The sequence below is a fragment of the Sus scrofa genome, chromosome 16, assembly GCF_054392235.1.
Source record: "Sus scrofa isolate SSC_HxYL_T2T_F1_AM1 chromosome 16, Sscrofa_HxYL_maternal_Yorkshire_Landrace_v2.0, whole genome shotgun sequence".
NCBI classification, from domain to species: domain Eukaryota; kingdom Metazoa; phylum Chordata; class Mammalia; order Artiodactyla; family Suidae; genus Sus; species Sus scrofa.
This window is the reverse complement of record NC_139398.1, coordinates 57,185,032-57,202,478: the sequence shown is the minus strand read 5'-3', so window position 1 is coordinate 57,202,478 and position 17,447 is coordinate 57,185,032. Positions and strand designations below refer to the sequence as shown.

The window sequence follows — 17,447 nt, the reverse complement described above, 5'->3', positions numbered from 1 at the left end:
CACTGAACTCCCTCAGTGGGAACATGAGATGTTATTTCATTCTATTTTGTGTCTGTAACCATGGTGCACTTTATATGTATTTATTTGTGGCAGTGAAGTTCAACAAAATAAACCATAAAAGTTACACACAAAATGCCTGCTGGGTTTTCATATTACTTTTACTTGATCCCAACCACATATTCTCTCAGAAAAACAGAAGAAAGTAGTTACTGCCTTCCTTTCTTTCTGAGCTGGTTTTTCTGCCATGAACTCAAATCAACCGCCACCAGCCTTAAGACCTGGCTTTCATCTCACAGGCCCTTTGCATATACAAAGCTTCTGAGTCATAATATGGGTATCTATCTTGTTGCTGTTTATAAGGTCCTATAGAACTCTAGGGAGTTCCCTGGTGGCTCAGTGGGTTAAAGATCCGGTGTGGTCACTGCTATGGCTCAGACTCAATCCCTGAACCAGTAACTTTTGCATGCTATGGGTGTGGCCAAAAAAATAATGGAATCGATAAATTTCCTAACAAAGTCACCAGACTGTCTGGCAGAACTCTCCAGCCTTTCCATGGAAAGCCCAGAGATGAGCAATTGCCCAGGATCATCAGGCCAGGAGATGGTAGAAGCAAAATGTGAATCTATGCCACCTAGCCCCAGTTTTCCTCTTCATTCCAAGGTAAAGAAGAGCAGGACAGAGAGGGGGACTAAATGAATACACAAGCAGAGAGCACTGGCTTTAATAAGAATAATAATAAGGGCACTTTTCCTCCAAAGAGGAAGAAACGTACAGGTAAAAACAGGTACCTGTTAAAGAAGAGCAAAGGAAAACTGAAGCAATTTACCTTGAGTTCTGTAATTTTAGGAACAGAGTAGGCAAAATCTTCTGCCAAACATGGGGACAAGGGGCACAGGCTGGGATTAAAGCAAGAGAAGTGAGGTAGGTGCCTGTGTTCAATCACACGCCTTTGAATAAAGGCTGGTGAGGCATGTGCTGTACCAGGCACTGGGGATGAAGGACTTAACTTGCTTTAAAACCATGTGGAAAGGCCTGGAAAAGAGGTTTTTATCAAAGTGTGCAATAGTACCAAGGGAGGGGGTGATCAGTTTTCTTTAAGGAGACTCGGGATGCTTCCTGCCCAATCATGCTCCCCATTATTTATGATAACCAAATCTGGTGGAGCCAACACTATTCTAAACCTCAAAGGCTTAGCTCAGGTTAAGTTAAACTAATGACAAAGTTCATTGTCTGGGCCAAAGTAATTGATTCAAAGATGGCATCTGCTTCAATCCGGGAAAACAAGATGCAAAACCCTGCTTGCTCCAGGCTCCTGGGAAAGAACTTCCCTTTTCTAAGAGAACTAGCAGGAAAGGAAGAGCATCAACCCTAAGAAGCACATGACAGCCTCAAGGTAGCAGATGACAGAGAAGAAAGACAGGGAGAAACTGGGTCCTGGGTGCTATCTTTGGAACAATGGATCTTGTCTTGCCCATACCCAGATTTTTCAGCTACCTAAGCCAAACGAGTCCCTTTATTATTCAAACCAGTTTAACCTGTGTTTTCTGTTCCGTGACATTCAGATATTCCCAAGTGATGCAATGCGTGAGCCTGCTCTTTCTTCAGCAGCATCTCAGTTGGCAAGGCAGCCTCAGGAGGGTGTGAGGAAAGGAGCATATTCCAGAAGAGGGGACGGATGTAGGGTGGAGTGAAACAGTGCACAGCTCTTTGTAAACTTACAATGGCCAGAGCAGAGGGTAGAAAGAAAAAAAGCAACGGCACCTGAGTGTGGAGTCCAGGACAGAGCCAATTGTAAAAGGTTTTTGGAAGAGTCTGTCTTTATTCTACACCCAATGGGGAGCTCATAGAACATTTTAACTAAGAGAACGTGGTGGTCAAATCTACATATCAAAAATGATCACTCTGGTTACCAGACATCAAATGGTTTGCGAAGGACCAATGGGAAAGGAGTTCAGAGGCTGATTCAGTTGTCTGGGAGGCATGGCCCAGTGCCAGCACCAAGGAAGAGGCAGTGGGGAAAAAGAGGAGGGGCAAATGCCAGAGAAATAGGTGTAGGGGATCTACAGGAGATGAGAAGAAATGCTTAACTTCCTGGAAGGTCTAGAACCTTAGGAGGTAAGGGCAGGGCGCCATCCAGAGATTAGGAAAGAGGGCCATTCAAAAGTGAAATGATGGAAAGCTGAATGTGGATAAAGGGATGGCAAAACCATTTAAATTAGACCCCAGGGTCCCTGATGGGCAGGAACACGAGCAAAGTAAGATAAGAGCAAAGGTGGGCTTCCTAGGTCTTTCCTGCATGAAAGTTAAATATCATCCATCACAAACCCCTTTTCCACTTTAAAATTTTCACACAACTGGTGGGAATTGTTTTTCTTTCCTAAGCCCACCTGCCTTCATCCACTTTGTAACAACAGTCCCTAACGTGGACTGCGTGGTGACATACATTATCTTCTTTCATCTTCACTCTGATTTCCCCTTCATAGGACGGAAGCACAGATGGGTTAAATAGCTACACAAGATCACACGCTGGTAAATGGCTTGGCTTGGCTGTGAACCTCTATCAATCCGAGTCCAGAGCAGCTTCATTATTTTTCATTACTGAGTAAGATTTGGTGCGTTTATACCACGGACCCCGCCTTGTGTGGGCTATCAAGTTGCATTCAGTTGATATCACACTGGCAATTGCTCTTAGAAAAGAGTGTTACAACACAGCTTTGCAGCTTGTTCTAAGCAAATTTCACACTTAAATTATTTTTATAGACTCTGGTTTTATTTGAAGCAAAACCTTGCAAGCACGGTACTTTTAACACAGACCTTTTAAAGTAGAAGAAGCATAACGAGTCGAATCATCGCTTAACCTCAAGTAAATGAGCAGATGAAACAAGCTTCCTTTCCAGCCAATTACTATGGGTTTTGTTACTTCCTAACACGTTATACCCTTGGTATCAAAAATCAAGCTTGGGACTCTCATATTTATATATATACTGCCTTCCAGTACAGTATTATATAAAGGAAATTTGCTTCCTACTTCAAAATCTCCATGCTTTTCTTCTTCAGGGTTTGCTGAGTAATAACTAGTATTTACATTAATAACACATTCAGTTTATTGAGTGCCTACTATACACTAGGTGAAGTATATTTACTTCCTAAAGATTAGTGGCTTCCAGCCCACAGCCATATGGTATTTTCTGTGCTCATTTTGTTCTTAAAGAATAAAACACTGTCCCTTTCAAGCAACAAAAGTGTGTCATTTTTGAAATTAAGGCAATTTGTTTTGATCAAATTAGAGGAGCCACAGTCCTTGGCAACAAAAGAAGCTAAACAGGATTACATGTATAGAGCAACAAAACTTTATGCTAAATAAAAATCCTTATTTAAAGCCAAATGGATATTTCATAGTGATTAGATGAACCAGCTCCAGATTCAAATATGCCTATAGTTTAAGGGAAGTCAAGGCTGGAAAACATCCTTAAAAAAAAAATCTCCTTAACTTCCCCAAGGCTCAAAAATGCGTATCTTACAATTTATGTCCTAAAGTGCTGAGAAGACTGAGAACACACATCTTGCATGTGGCACAGTTCCCAAACACTAGGGCATCCTAGACATCAGCCCTTACTTACTACGGAAGCGTGATACTCACACACGTGAGTACCACATCAGATGCTGCACATGGGGCACAAGCAAAGTGCTCTGATCAAGACAGACATGGGTAAAATCAAAGAGCCAGTGCCCAGGGCACCTACCTCCTCCTCTCTGAATGCACAGTTCTGTCCAACAACCGGATGATTCCAAGCAAATCAGGCTTCAGTGAAATCACACCTGTTACTAATCAGCAGAAAAATTCCTTGAGCAGAAGGAGATCAAACACAATTGCTGGATATTTAAAATTTTAATTGCCTTTAAGACAGTGCACAGTTAGAGGGCCTTCAGGACTACAAGATTAAGGTCAATGTGGACAAGCTGTGTGGTTCTCTTTTTTCCCTTAGAAGAGACTTACGAAGGCTCTTGATAAATATGAATAGCAGCCCTGCCACTTAACTATGTTTCTTGTTACTTGGGAAAGCCTGTGACCTACAGTGAGCTTAGATAAAAAGGCAACACTGCACAGCTGTGCCCTGCAAGGCTCCACAATTTTTTCAGGTCTTCCATCCATTACCAGCAAATTATAGTAAATTCAAAATATTGATCCACAACCCCTATAGGGGAAGAAAGGTACCATCGACTTTTATTGCTTATTGTTGGATACAATTCCCTGGAATCAATAAAAGCTACAATGTTCATAAGCTTCTAAAAAGCCAGTTAATATAGTAGATATGAGACACCTCTTAGGATCACTATAAATCTATAGGATTCTTCAGCAGGACAGTGGTAAACATCTTCACTATTCAAAAGCCTTATTTGATTTTAGAATCTTCTCATAACCCTGGGAAAGAAATGACTATCAGTGCCTGGCAATAAAAATTAAACAACCAGCAAGGACCGTGCTTAACAGATGTTCGCTTTTGCCTGTTAGTTCTCTTATGTTCCCACACTCCTGTTACTGTCCAAACCAAAGTCAGTCATTAATAGTTGTGATTTTTTTAAAGTGTATCTTAACACAGATTTAAAATGAGTTTTCCCGACCAAGGTTTCCAGGTTCCATCACAGGAGTCCCACTGGCCCATTAACAACATTGCAACAACCCCTAATTTAAGGAATCAATCTCCTTTTATAAACCAATTTTTAAAAATCAGATAATAATTCAAAGGTTCCATTAAAACTATAGACAACCTTAATACAAAAAGAGAAAAGCTTTTTATAGAACCAGGAAGCAGAATTGGATGAGACTATCTGACCAGCCATAGCGAATTTATTCAGCTGAGATTAATCATTTTTATTTACTAAGGACACTTCATAGTTTATCTAGCAGTCACTATTCTGAAAGCCCATTTTAGTGTAGAAATTTACACGCAAATCAGCTCAAGGGAGCTCTTGAAGTGCTATATGGAGCTAATACCCACAAGTCAGCGTTCTTCTGAAACTACTCTTCTCCATCTAAATGCAAAAGACAACACTTAAAATGTACATATAAAATGTATGAGGGCAACGGAAGATTAATGACACATATATTCAAATAATCAATAATGTGTCTTAAGCCTTTAATGGTACTGAAATTTACTGTAAAGAGGTCACAGAATAAAATAAACAACTGCCTTGTAAACGATATATTTTAGTAAGTAATAGGTCCAATTTATTAAAAAGTATAGTACTGGACTTTTTTTAAAGTTCTTTTCTCCGGTGTGCTATTTCAAATAGCATCAGCTAGAAGTATGCTGGAATTAGGAACCCCAAGACTGAAAAACATAGATTAAGGTAGGATCCCCAATGTTCCTTTTTTTTTTTTTTTATGGCCACACTTCAAGTATATAGAAGTTCCCAGGCTATTGCTCAAGCCCCTGCTGCAGCAATGCTGGATCTTTTAACCCACTGTAGTGGGCTAAGAAACAAACTTGCACCTCCCCAGAGACCTAAGCTGCTGCAGTTGGATCCTTAACCCACGATGCCACAGCCAAAACATCCCTTATATCTCACTTTACACCTTCTGTTTCACCACCACTAAGAAAATAGTACTGCTGGGCTGCTGCTGCTGTGGTCCAAGAAATCTAGGGAGTGCTACACATTTTCTCCTACAGGACTTCATTTAAGCCTTATGCCTACCCTGCAATTACAGGAAGGATCATTATTTTTTCCTGATGGGGAAACTGAACCTTGGAAAAGTTAACTCTGCAATTTGCCCAAGGTCAGTGGTCTCATGTTAGGAAAAGCAGGGCAAAAAACCAAGCAGCTTTGATGATCTTGTCCCCATACTGTACCAGCCCTGGACACTCAAGCAACCCATATGTTTATGTGAGAATAATAAATCCTTATTTAAGCTGCTACTAGGTGCATTTGGGATGATTTGCAGCTGATACTCTCCAGAAACAGTACTGAACTTCGCAAGTCAGCTTTGGAGCAGTATATGCAAAGGCACACCAGGCAGTAAGACAACCCTGATACCATCAATGCTGAGCATTAGGGGGGCTGGTGCTTGTTACCCAGAGAAAATGACCACATGTTCCTTAAATTAGGATGGGTTCTGTGAGAAACAAAATCCTTGGACACACTGATTACAGATCTGTCAGTGTGGTTCCTTTTTCCAAAATAGACTTGAGAGAGCTGTAGAGTGTGTGTTAATGACTTTGAAGTTAACCAAAGAGACTCCAAACTTAATGGTATCACATTTGTGACAGTTAATTAGCAGAAAATATTACATTGCAGTGGAGTTTTGCCTTTTAATTTTTTTTTTTAAGCATCAAAAGCAATAAAATGCTTTGGGGTTTTAATTGCTTCTTCCCAAAGACTGAACTCTATTCTCATTGCAAAGACACAATCCTATCTCTCAAAGTCATAAGGATCCCTTGTGTGATGTTTTTGGATCACAAGGACTACAACAGGGGTGGACATTTAAATTGGAGACTGAAGAAAGTTCCCCCAAGGTGGCTTCTTATTTTTATGAACTGAAAAAATCAAGTAATTTCTGAGCAGGAAGGTTTCCTCTTCATCATATGTGAATGATACCATTTGTAACTCAGGGGTGAGCTTAGGTTGTTTCCACTTTGGCTTCTATTACACTAATTAGGTTCTTTCTTTTGAAAATAAAAAGTGTTCTAGACTTTATTGTACCGACACAATTACTATATTACACAGAAGCTATGTGTTCTCACACTGGATTACACTGTATCATCTTAGAAACCTGAAATTGACACTTAAGTCTGGACTGTCTATAGAATAAAAGTGGAAAAAAAAAAAACAGTAAAAACTGACAATACTATAACATAGTATGGAAGAAAATCAACTTTAAACACTAAAGAATACAAAATTACATGGAGCCTAAGCTGTCTTTCAAAGTCACACAATGTAGACAAGCTGGTGAATCTGTACTAATGCTTTTAAATGGTTCTGTCACTTTAAATGCTAGTAAAAAAGAGAAAGTAAACTAAATTACACTGAATAAAATTACACATCAATCCGAAAAAAAAAAGTAGCTAAGACAGACAGACTGTTAAAGAACTGCATGTCTCTTTTTAAAAACTGAGCTATAATTGACATAACATTGTATAAGTTTCAGGTGTACAACATATTTATTTGAATCATTTACACTGCAATATAATTGCCATTGTAGTGTCAGTTAACACTTCTATTCTGTCACATAATTATCATTTCTTGCAGCGATGGGAAAAATTAAGATCTAGGATCCTAGCAAGCTCTTATAATACAGTTTGTGGTCTATAATCACCGTTCTGTGTACTAAAGCTCCAGGAATTACTAATGGACTAGTCACAACCATGTCCCCTTAAACAACATCTCACCATTCTTCCTCCTCCAGCCCCTGCTAACTATCATTCCTCTTTTTTCTAGTTCAGTTCTTTGAGATTCCACCTATAAGAGATTCTATTTCTCTTTTAAAAGTAGAGTCTAAATGTAAAAATCTGAAGTGCTAAGTCCTCTATGCTAATTGAAAACCCACAGGTCTTAGGCCCACCAGGATCAAAGTGCAGAGATGGCAGAGGCTCTGAGAGGCAGCCAGGCAGTGCCTTGGGAACCCAGCTTAGGAAGATGGCCTTGGACAAGAGACTTAGCCTCTCTCTGAGGTTTTCTTTCCTCACTGGAAATGATCAATAGTAAGAGCTCATAGTGTCACTGTGCGGACTGAATAAAAGAATATACCTAAAGTACCTAGGAAAGTGACTGACACGCGTGGAGCACATTAATATTAGGTTAATATTCTATCTTAAATATTCATTCACAAATCTGACATCACCACCTTAAGGTTTTATAATTTGAAAGTATATAAAGGGTTCGTCGACATAATAGGTAGTTATGCTGATGGGTCTCCTGTGCACCAAAGCGCAGATGAAAACTAGTAATACATTTAAATATTCCACATGAATGAAAGCTTAGAGAATCTATCCTTTATCCCCCCGCCTCCACCCGGGGTTAGAGCTGCTGCTGCAGGGCTACGTCACAGCCATGGGAATATGAGACCTATATTATTGCTTGCGGCGACACCAAATACTTGACGTTAACCCAATGAGCAAGGCTAGGGATCGAACCTGCATCCTCATTGACACCATGTCGGGTTCTTAACCTACTGAACCATAATGGGAACTCTCATCTTTGAATTTCTTACTGACACTCTTCAGGTAATTTCCAAATAAACTCTGCTACGTTAAACCTAGGCCAAAATAGATTACCTGGGCTGCTGTATCTGCCCTTTATCAAGCTTGAAGTCTATCTCAATGAAAAAAAAAAAAAAAAAAAAGCAAAACTTCTTAAGAAGCCAGATTCCATATTTACCCACACACATGCTAATAAGCAGGTTGGCATATGTTCCAAGCATTCCACAGTGTATCTTTTAAGAAGGCCCTTTCTATCCTATGCAGCTTTCATTAAATTACAAGAGAAAAAATATTTCTTGCTATGATGAGGAATAATGCTAGATTTGTCGTCGACTCCATTTTCATTCTATATTTCTCTCAGTCCACCTTTCATCAATAAATAAATGTTGCTTTAACTGAAAAGTGTGGAAAATTCTGATTGAATTTTCCACTTCAAAGTACACAAAATCATTCCATCTAGCATGCTGTGTTAGAAAATCTATGCCCCATTCTGACCTCCTGTTGCAGCTTATTTCAAGTACTGGTGATGCACCGTATCACACTGCATGGCTGGTGAAGGAGAGTAAACATATTGACTGAGAAATGTTTTGAAAAAAAGCCCTATTCCACATAGATCTCAGCTACTGTCAAAAATCACAAACATGTTTGCATTCTGTCTGTGCAAGAGCATGACAGAGCTCTCGGAGAAATTCCCACAATAAGTGAAACCAGCTACTTGCCTAACTCTCCATCTAAGCAGGGGCGGCAGGATGGGGGCAGTGGAGCAAGAGTCAGCCCACATAATATGCTCAGAGAGGCAGGAGAGAAGACGTTATTAACTGTGCCCTTCCTTTCACCTATTTGCAAGGTTAAAATAAAATTTAGCAGATGAGATTACCACTGCTAGTGAGAAGGCACAACTCAGCTGGCAGGCAAGCAACACATGGAAGGAAAGGTAATATATTGATTGACCTTTCCTTCCATTTGCAGTCTAGGCAGCTAGCTGTCTTTTTTCATTTGGGGGGATATGACAGCTGACCTAGCTTATTTTCCTAGACTAGCAAACTAGGACAGTCCTTGGACAGGTAAGGCAGCAGACCGGTATACACCTGCAATGGCAGAGCCCATCAACGTTACCACTGTCATAAGCAGGAGGCCCCAATAATAATGCTGTCATCTGATAGCTTTCTGGATTACAGCACTTCCTTCCTCCAAAACGCAGTGGGAAAGATGTTTCCCAGGTGTAGAGAGTGGTAGCCAAAACAAATTATGCATATTCCTTGAAATAAGGAAGAACCGGGTCCATTTAACTTAACGTTTCTCAAAGACTTTGCTAATGGGTAGTGACAAGAAAAACTTAGAAGTTCCATGGCTAAAGGTTCTGTATTCAAGTAAGTCTGAGAAACACTTAATTAAATATAGCTCAGAGAATTTACTTACTGCAAGATTTCCTGAAGATTTTTATAATTATTGGCATTTTATTTTACGAGAGCAAGGGGTGTGGTCTGCAGTGTTTCCCAAAGTAATGGGACCATGGAACACTTTGGGGGAAAACCACTCAGGCACGTACACCGAACATGCTTTGAGAAATGTAGGTTTAACTTTTGAGAAATGTACGCTTAACTTTTATTTTAGTACAATGGCAGGTCAGCCAGAAGAAAGGCAGAGACCAAACTGCTGCCAAGTGACATACCAGTTACTGCATTTACCAGCTTTGAACTCCCAGTCTGGTATTGCTCTCTTGAAAGGGTAGGTGCCCTGTACTGTAATTCAATCAAGTGTCCCCTAGTACACCTTGAAAGACTGCACAAAACATCCAAGAGAAGACTGAAAACAAGAGCTACATAAGCAAATCCCCTGTGCCCAATGGTGATCAAATTGCTAAAGAAATAAACACAAAGCATAAAAAACACAGGACTACCATGCAATAGGCCTACAGTTCATGTGAAAGATAAACCCAGGAAATAAGGACTATTAACACAGCCATGTGTTTCTAATAGCGACAAAATAACACAACTAAGCCCTGTTTATGAATAGCTTGTCTTTGTTCTCTTTTCTCTACCAGCAAATTCCCTGATCTCCTTGGACAAATTTCATATTTCTAAGACTTCCACTTCCACTGAGGAAGTAGACAATCACAAAAGACCATTACTCTCAGTTACATGAATGGAGACGTGAAGAAAAGCTAAAAATGAAAATCATGCTATGGGTTTGGCAGGTTCCCCTCTTACCCATCTATGGCAGGTTCCTCCTCTTCTTGCCTTTCTACCGTAATTAAGAGATGGCCAGGGGCCCTTTCCTTCAAGAGTTCATCACTCTGGAATTCACTTTTTTTTTTAGGTTTACTTATGCCTTTAGCTTTTAAAATTATTTTTTAAAGTATGATTTTGTAACTTACACACCATGTTTTGATTGTGACGGTAACAGCAATGGTCTCTTGCCACTGACTATATACTAATGAGAAGAGGAAGCCTCAGAAATAGATGTCACTTCCTCACGTGTTCATGGTTTTGAGCAGGTACCAAACATTCTGAATGACAGACCAGTGGAAATTAAGGTAGATAATATTTAGCTCTAGAAAAAAGGTGTGTTTCTTCCATGCCATACTACTTGAGTAGGAATGCTGAGTCATGCCGCTCTTGACTTCGACTGGGTCTGGGTACCATTGAGATTCATGGTCAAGAAAAGAAACAGGTAGTATAAACGGATGCAGAGAGAGCCAAGATCTTGATGTTATCAGACTAAAAAATAACTATGCAAAAGGATATGGTGGCAAACGTGTGACAACATGAACAAAGACATGGGAAATTTCACTGGAGAGATAGAAACTATAATGATAATAAAGAAAAGGAAAAGCTAGACTGAATGATACCAGAATGAAATGGACTTACAGCTGACTGAGCAAAGCAAAAGAAGGGATAAGCACAGTTTAAGTCAAAATGATAGAAATTATCCAAATGAATAGCCAAGAGAATAAAGCATAAAACAAAATCAAAAAAGAGTGTCTAAGATTTGTGAAGGAAAGGAGAGAAAATGAGGTAGAAGATATACTAGAATAGATAATGCCCAAGGGCTTTCCAAAAAATTGATGAAAGACGTCAGTCCACATATTCGAGAGCCTCAGTCAGTTCCAAGCAGAATGAATTCAAAGAAAATCATTCTTGGAAACATAATAGTCAAATTTCTTTTATAGGCAAGAAGCAGATAAATGTGTGAGGTAACAGGAAGGGAGAATTTATCAAAAAAAACTTTTTAACTTGAAAAAATGTTAAAACAGGCAATGGAGTTATCAAGATATTCAAGCCAAATACAAAAAGAAACCATAATCTCCAAGCATCTATAATCTTCAAGCTTTGGCCAGCGAGTGTTGCTTTATTTTTCTGGGGGGGGGGAGGGGTACACCAACAGCAAATGGAGGTTCCCAGGCTATGGGTCAAATCGGACCACGCCACAGCCACAACACCACCAGATCCAAGCCACGTCTGTGACCTACACTACAGCTCACGGCAATGCCGGATCCTTTAACCCTCTGAGTGAGGCCAGGGATTGAACCCACATTCTCAGGCATCCTAGCTGGTTTGTTGCCGCTGAGCCATGAGGAGAACTCCAGGGCAGCAAGAGTGTTTGAAGTGTTCAGGTTGCTTTTCTCAAGTCCAGCAAACAAACTCTTTTCTAAAACCCTATCAGAATCTACAAGATCCCCCAGGCAAGATTAGGGTTGCCTGGCTAAAAATTTTTAAATTACATTTTTAGAGTTGCTGGTTATGTTTGGATTTGTTTTTCTTTTTTGCCTTAGGGGTAGAGGGATATAGGTGCCAACAGGATACAGAAGTCCTTGAAGGCAAAGAAACTGTTTCAGTAATTCTTCATAAATCTAGAACTAAATTGGATAACCTGGACTTAACCCAATTGGTAATCTTTTCACCCCTAAATTAAAAAGATTTCCTACACCCTTCCTCCTAATAAATTGCTAATCTCATCTCGGCCAATTGCCTGTTACACAAATCTTTGGTAAGCATTATTCTGATAACTCTGAGAAAAGTCAACACATGTAATTCACCAGTTTTTTTAAGCCCCTGAGGGGGGAAAAAATCTACCTAAGGACAAGAGAGGCTCAGCTATAACACTTCACTAGACCTAGGAGAGGGAGAAGGGAACAGGGGAGGTGACTGCTCCTGTGTTAGGAAAGAGAACCAGTCTGAACAGTTCTTCCCTCTCAATATTTTCAGTCACAACATTTAAATGGACTTAAAATAGAAATCCCAGCAATGAGAATATTAAAAGCCACTGATTATAGTTTTTTTTTTTACACTTGTTCTTTACCATTTTTTTTGAAGCCTTATCTCAGCCTTTTCTTAAAAACAAATATTTTGGCTTCACAGGAGAATTCTATCAAACATATAAAGAGGAACTGGTGCCCATCCTCCTTAAACTCTTTCAAAAGGTTGAAGAAGAAGGAATACTCCCAAAGACATTCTATGATGCCACCATCACCCTCATTCCAAAACCAGACAGAGATACCACCAAAAAAGAAAACTATCGGCCAATATCTTTGATGAAAATAGATGCAAAAATTCTCAACAAAATCTTAGCCAACCGAATCCAACAACATATCAAAAAAATTATACACCATGACCAGGTAGGGTTCATCCCAGGTTCACAAGGATGGTTCAACATACGCAAATCAATCAACATCATACACCACATTAACAAAAGAAAAGTCAAAAATCATATGATCATCTCAATAGATGCAGAAAAAGCATCTGACAAAGTCCAACATGCATTCATGATCAAGACCCTCGCCAAAGTGGGTATAGAGGGAACATTCCTGAACATAATCAAAGCCATTTATGATAAACCCACAGCAAATATAATACTCAATGGTGAAAAACTGAAAACCTTCTCACTCAAATCTGGAACAAGACAGGGATGCCCACTCTCACCACTGCTCTTCAACATCGTTTTGGAAGTCCTAGCCACAGCAATTAGACAAACCAAAGAAATAAAAGGCATCCATATAGGAAGAGAAGAGATCAAACTGTCACTGTATGCAGATGACATGATACTACACATAGAAAATCCGAAGGACTCAACCCCAAAACTACTTGAACTGATTAATCAATTCAGCAAAGTAGCAGGATATAAGATTAACATTCAGAAGTCAGTTGCATTTCTGTATACCAGCAATGAAATATTAGAAAAGGAATACAAAAATACGATACCTTTTAAAATTCTACCTCACAAAATCAAATACCTCAGAATACACCTGACCAAGGAGGTAAAGGACCTATATGCCGAGAACTATAAAACTTTAATCAAAGAAATCAAAGAAGATGTAAAGAAATGGAAAGATATTCCATGTTCCTGGATTGGAAAAATCAATATTGTAAAAATGGCCATACTACCCAAAGCAATCTACAGATTCAATGCAATCCCTATCAAATTACCCATGACATTTTTCACAGAACTAGAACAAACAATCCAAACACTTACATGGAACAACAAAAGACCCAGAATCGCCAAAGCAATCCTGAGAAACAAAAACCAAGCAGGAGGCATAACTCTACCAGACTTCAAAAAATATTACAAAGCCACAGTCATCAAAACAGCGTGGTACTGGTATCAAAATAGACAGACAGACCAATGGAACAGAATAGAGAATCTGGAAGTAAACCCTGACACCTATGGTCAAGTAATCTTTGACAAGGGAGGCAAGAACATAAAATGGGAAAAAGAAAGTCTATTCAGCAAGCATTGCTGGGAAACCTGGACAGCTGCATGCAAAGCAATGAAACTAGAACACACCCTCACACCATGCACAAAAATAAACTCCAAATGGCTGAAAGACTTAAATAGACGACAGGACACCATCAAACTCCTAGAAGAAAACATAGGCAAAACACTCTCTGACATCAACATCATGAATATTTTCTCAGGTCAGTCTCTCAAAGCATTAGAAATAAGAGCAAAAATAAACCCATGGGACCCAATCAAACTGACAAGCTTTTGCACAGCAAAGGAAACCAAAAAGAAAACAAAAAGACAACTTACAGAATGGGAGAAAATAGTTACAAATGATACAATGGACAAGGGCTTAATCTCCAGAATATGTAAGCAACTTATACAACTCAACAGCAAAAAAGCCAATCAACCAATGGAAAAATGGGCAAAAGACCTGAATAGACATTTCTCCAAGGAAGATATACAGATGGCCAGCAAACACATGAAAAAATGCTCAACATCGCTGATTATAAGAGAAATGCAAATCAAAACTACCATGAGATACCACCTCACACTAGTCAGGATGGCCCTCATTAATAAGTCCACAAATAACAAGTGCTGGAGGGGGTGTGGAGAAAAGGGAACCCTCCTGTACTGTTGGTGGGAATGTAAACTGGTACAGCCACTATGGAGAACAGTTTGGAGATACCTTAGAAATCTATACATAGAACTTCCATATGACCCCGCAGTCCCACTCTTGGGCATATATCTAGACAAAACTCTACTTAAAAGAGACACATGCGCCCGCATGTTCATTGCAGCACTATTCACAATAGCCAGGACATGGAAACAACCTAAATGTCCATCAACAGCGGATTGGATTTGGAAGATGTGGTATATATACACAATGGAATATTACTCAGCCATAAAAAAGAATGACATAATGCCATTTGCAGCAACATGGATGGAACTAGAGACTCTCATACTGAGTGAAATGAGTCAGAAAGACAAAGACAAATACCATATGATATCACTTATAACTGGAATCTAATATCCAGCACAAATGAACATCTCCTCAGAAAAGAAAATCATGGACTTGTAAAATAGACTTGTGGCTGCCTGATGGGCGAGGGAGGGAGTGGGAGAGATCAGGAGCTTGGGGTTATCAGACACAACTTAGAATAAATTTACAAGGAGAAAAAACAAAACAAAACAAAACAAACAAAAAAAACAAATATTTTACTGGATAATGAATTTGGGTGTTGGCATGCGGTATCCAGAAAAGACATATGACTTTGAACACAAACAGAAATTTAAAACATCCTGAAAACTGCTAAAAGGGTAGCACAAGGGGTCTGCTGGGGTGCTGGTAATACTGTTTTAAATTTTGGTGCTGTTACCTGGGTTTTAGTCAGTGTGTGAAATCACGGATATCTGCATTACTCTTACAGATAAAAATAAAAATCGGTCTCTAAATCATTGGGAGATATCAAACCTAAAATATCTGTAATTTTCTGTATATATGTGACACCTCAATAAAAAGATGTTTTCAAAAAGATTAGGGAGTGATTCTTCAAAAAGCAGCAGGCTAGACTCACCTTTAAGCCTAAGCAATAAATCCAATAATGTATGGCCACAAAAACATGGCCAAATCCCAGATCATTCAGTATGAACTACCAGAACTGAATTCCCAAGGCCTGTTATAGCCTGTAATTTTGAGTGTTCTAATACTGTGTTTATATGATTCTTAAAGATAGAATCATAGAAAATAAATAAGTGGAATCTACTTTCTGTATGTGTCTGAGCAGAGAGATGTTAGGCTGAAAAAATTGAGCACCCTTTGCCCATTTTTCAGTGGAATTGTTAAGCCAACAGGGAAATCAATCCTTGTAAACTGGGATAAAGACACACACAGGAATAGTTAGGAGAACGGATGCTTTTCAGACAGTTTTGCAGCATCACATAGGTCCCTAGTTCCTCGGAGCCAGGTGGCAGGAGAGCAGAACACAGGTCAAAGGAGGTCTCTGGCCCTGGAGCAGAGATACCATCACTATATCAAGGTTGCCTTCCTTTTGAACCCTGAGAAATGCTGCTCAGTACAGGGTGTCCCCTGGGAAAGGGCGGAACCCCTCCGAGCTGGTGGTGCAAGAGGCATGGCATGGTGCAGGGACTAACTGGGCTTCACCCTGTACTGGCTTTGTGATCTCCCGCAAGTGATTTAACTTCTCTGTGCCATCTGCCAAGGGTTGTGAACTGTGCACAGGCATGCCAGGTAGACAGATCACACTGTAAATGAAGCCCCAACATGCGACCCGAGACTCTGCCTAAACATGAAAGGAAATGATCATTTGGAATGTGGGAAAACCTTACCCTTTTCGTGTGATGTACACTGTCATAGCTTTGCCCTGTACAGCTGACAAGTGCAGCCAATAGGAGCTGAGATTGAGCATCAAAGACAGGTGCCCATGGAGTTAAAGAAGGAGCAGGGGAGAGGGGACAATTCCTTCACCTGCCCGTTGCAAGGGGTCCTCATGATCCACACCATAGAGATGTTTATCTATTTATTTAAGCCTAAGGCCTGCAGCTCAATCTGTTTCATCCTTTCATGATGGGAGGTTGCCTTAAATTCACTGAGTTTTTTGCTTTCCTTCACGAGTGGTCTGTGTCTGCCACCACAGAAGCAACTAACTATGGTAAAAATCAACGGAAAGGTAGAAAGGTTTTTTTTTTTTTTTCCTGTGCCTTAGAAATGCCCAAAACCTGTAGCAATTTTTAGAAACTTTGACATTTCTATTACTTTCACTTTTAAAGGCTTATGTTTTTCATGATGTTGCTTTCCGGCTGTCATAATTCAGTGCCCCAAAAAAGTGACAGAAGTTTTGGTTTTTCAGGGTTGCTTACTGTGTTCTGTTTCTGAATTTCAGTGCTGGTTATAAAGAATTGTCCAATTGATGGAAATTCATCAAGCTGTACCCTTGTGCATGTAGAATTCAATTAAAAGTTTTATACGCATGCACACACACACGAGTACACACAGTTTTACAGAAATTGGCAGCCTCCACACAAAGGAAGTAGTTAACAACTGCCAGACACAGTCCAAGGGCAGAGCAGGTGGAAAGGTCTGGTCCTTCCTCACCACTTCAGCTATTTCCATCACAGGCAGATGAGCAGGATGGTTAACAACAGGGATGCCAAGAGCCAGACTGACAAAATTTGAATCCCAGCGCCCATTTTACTAGCTGTGCCATCTTGTGCAAGCTTTAGTGGCCTCACCTGCCAAAAGGCAATCAATGGTACCGCCCTCCTGAGCCTGCTGTGAGGTCCTGTGTGGACAGCATCAGGAACCCGGGCTCCATACGTGTTAGCTGTTCCAGGATTTGTAGCAGCACTGTGTCCACCTCTGGAGACTTCTTTAAATATCCCTTTTATCTTTTTTCTTGGCCTTTTTTTGGGGGGGGGGCTTTTTTAGGGCTGCACTTGTGGCATATGGAAGTTTCTAGGTTAGGTTAGGGGCTGAACCAGAGCTACAGCTACAGCCTACACCACAGC

The 17,447-nt window shown here is 40.0% G+C and overlaps 1 protein-coding gene across 32 annotated transcripts in view; it reads right to left on the bottom strand.

The window, feature by feature from the left end:
* The window catches only part of MAST4 (microtubule associated serine/threonine kinase family member 4), a 589,108-nt gene that overhangs the window by 297,523 nt on the left and 274,138 nt on the right, over positions 1–17,447 (bottom strand). For 2 of the 32 annotated variants that reach the window (XM_085002369.1, XM_085002371.1), the window contains exon 1: positions 3,744–3,825. The exons of the other annotated variants lie outside the window; for them this stretch is intronic. The gene's annotated coding sequence lies outside the window, so the exon portion shown is untranslated. Of the gene's footprint in view, positions 1–3,743; positions 3,826–17,447 lie in introns of those variants that run through there. 32 annotated transcript variants of the gene reach the window in all.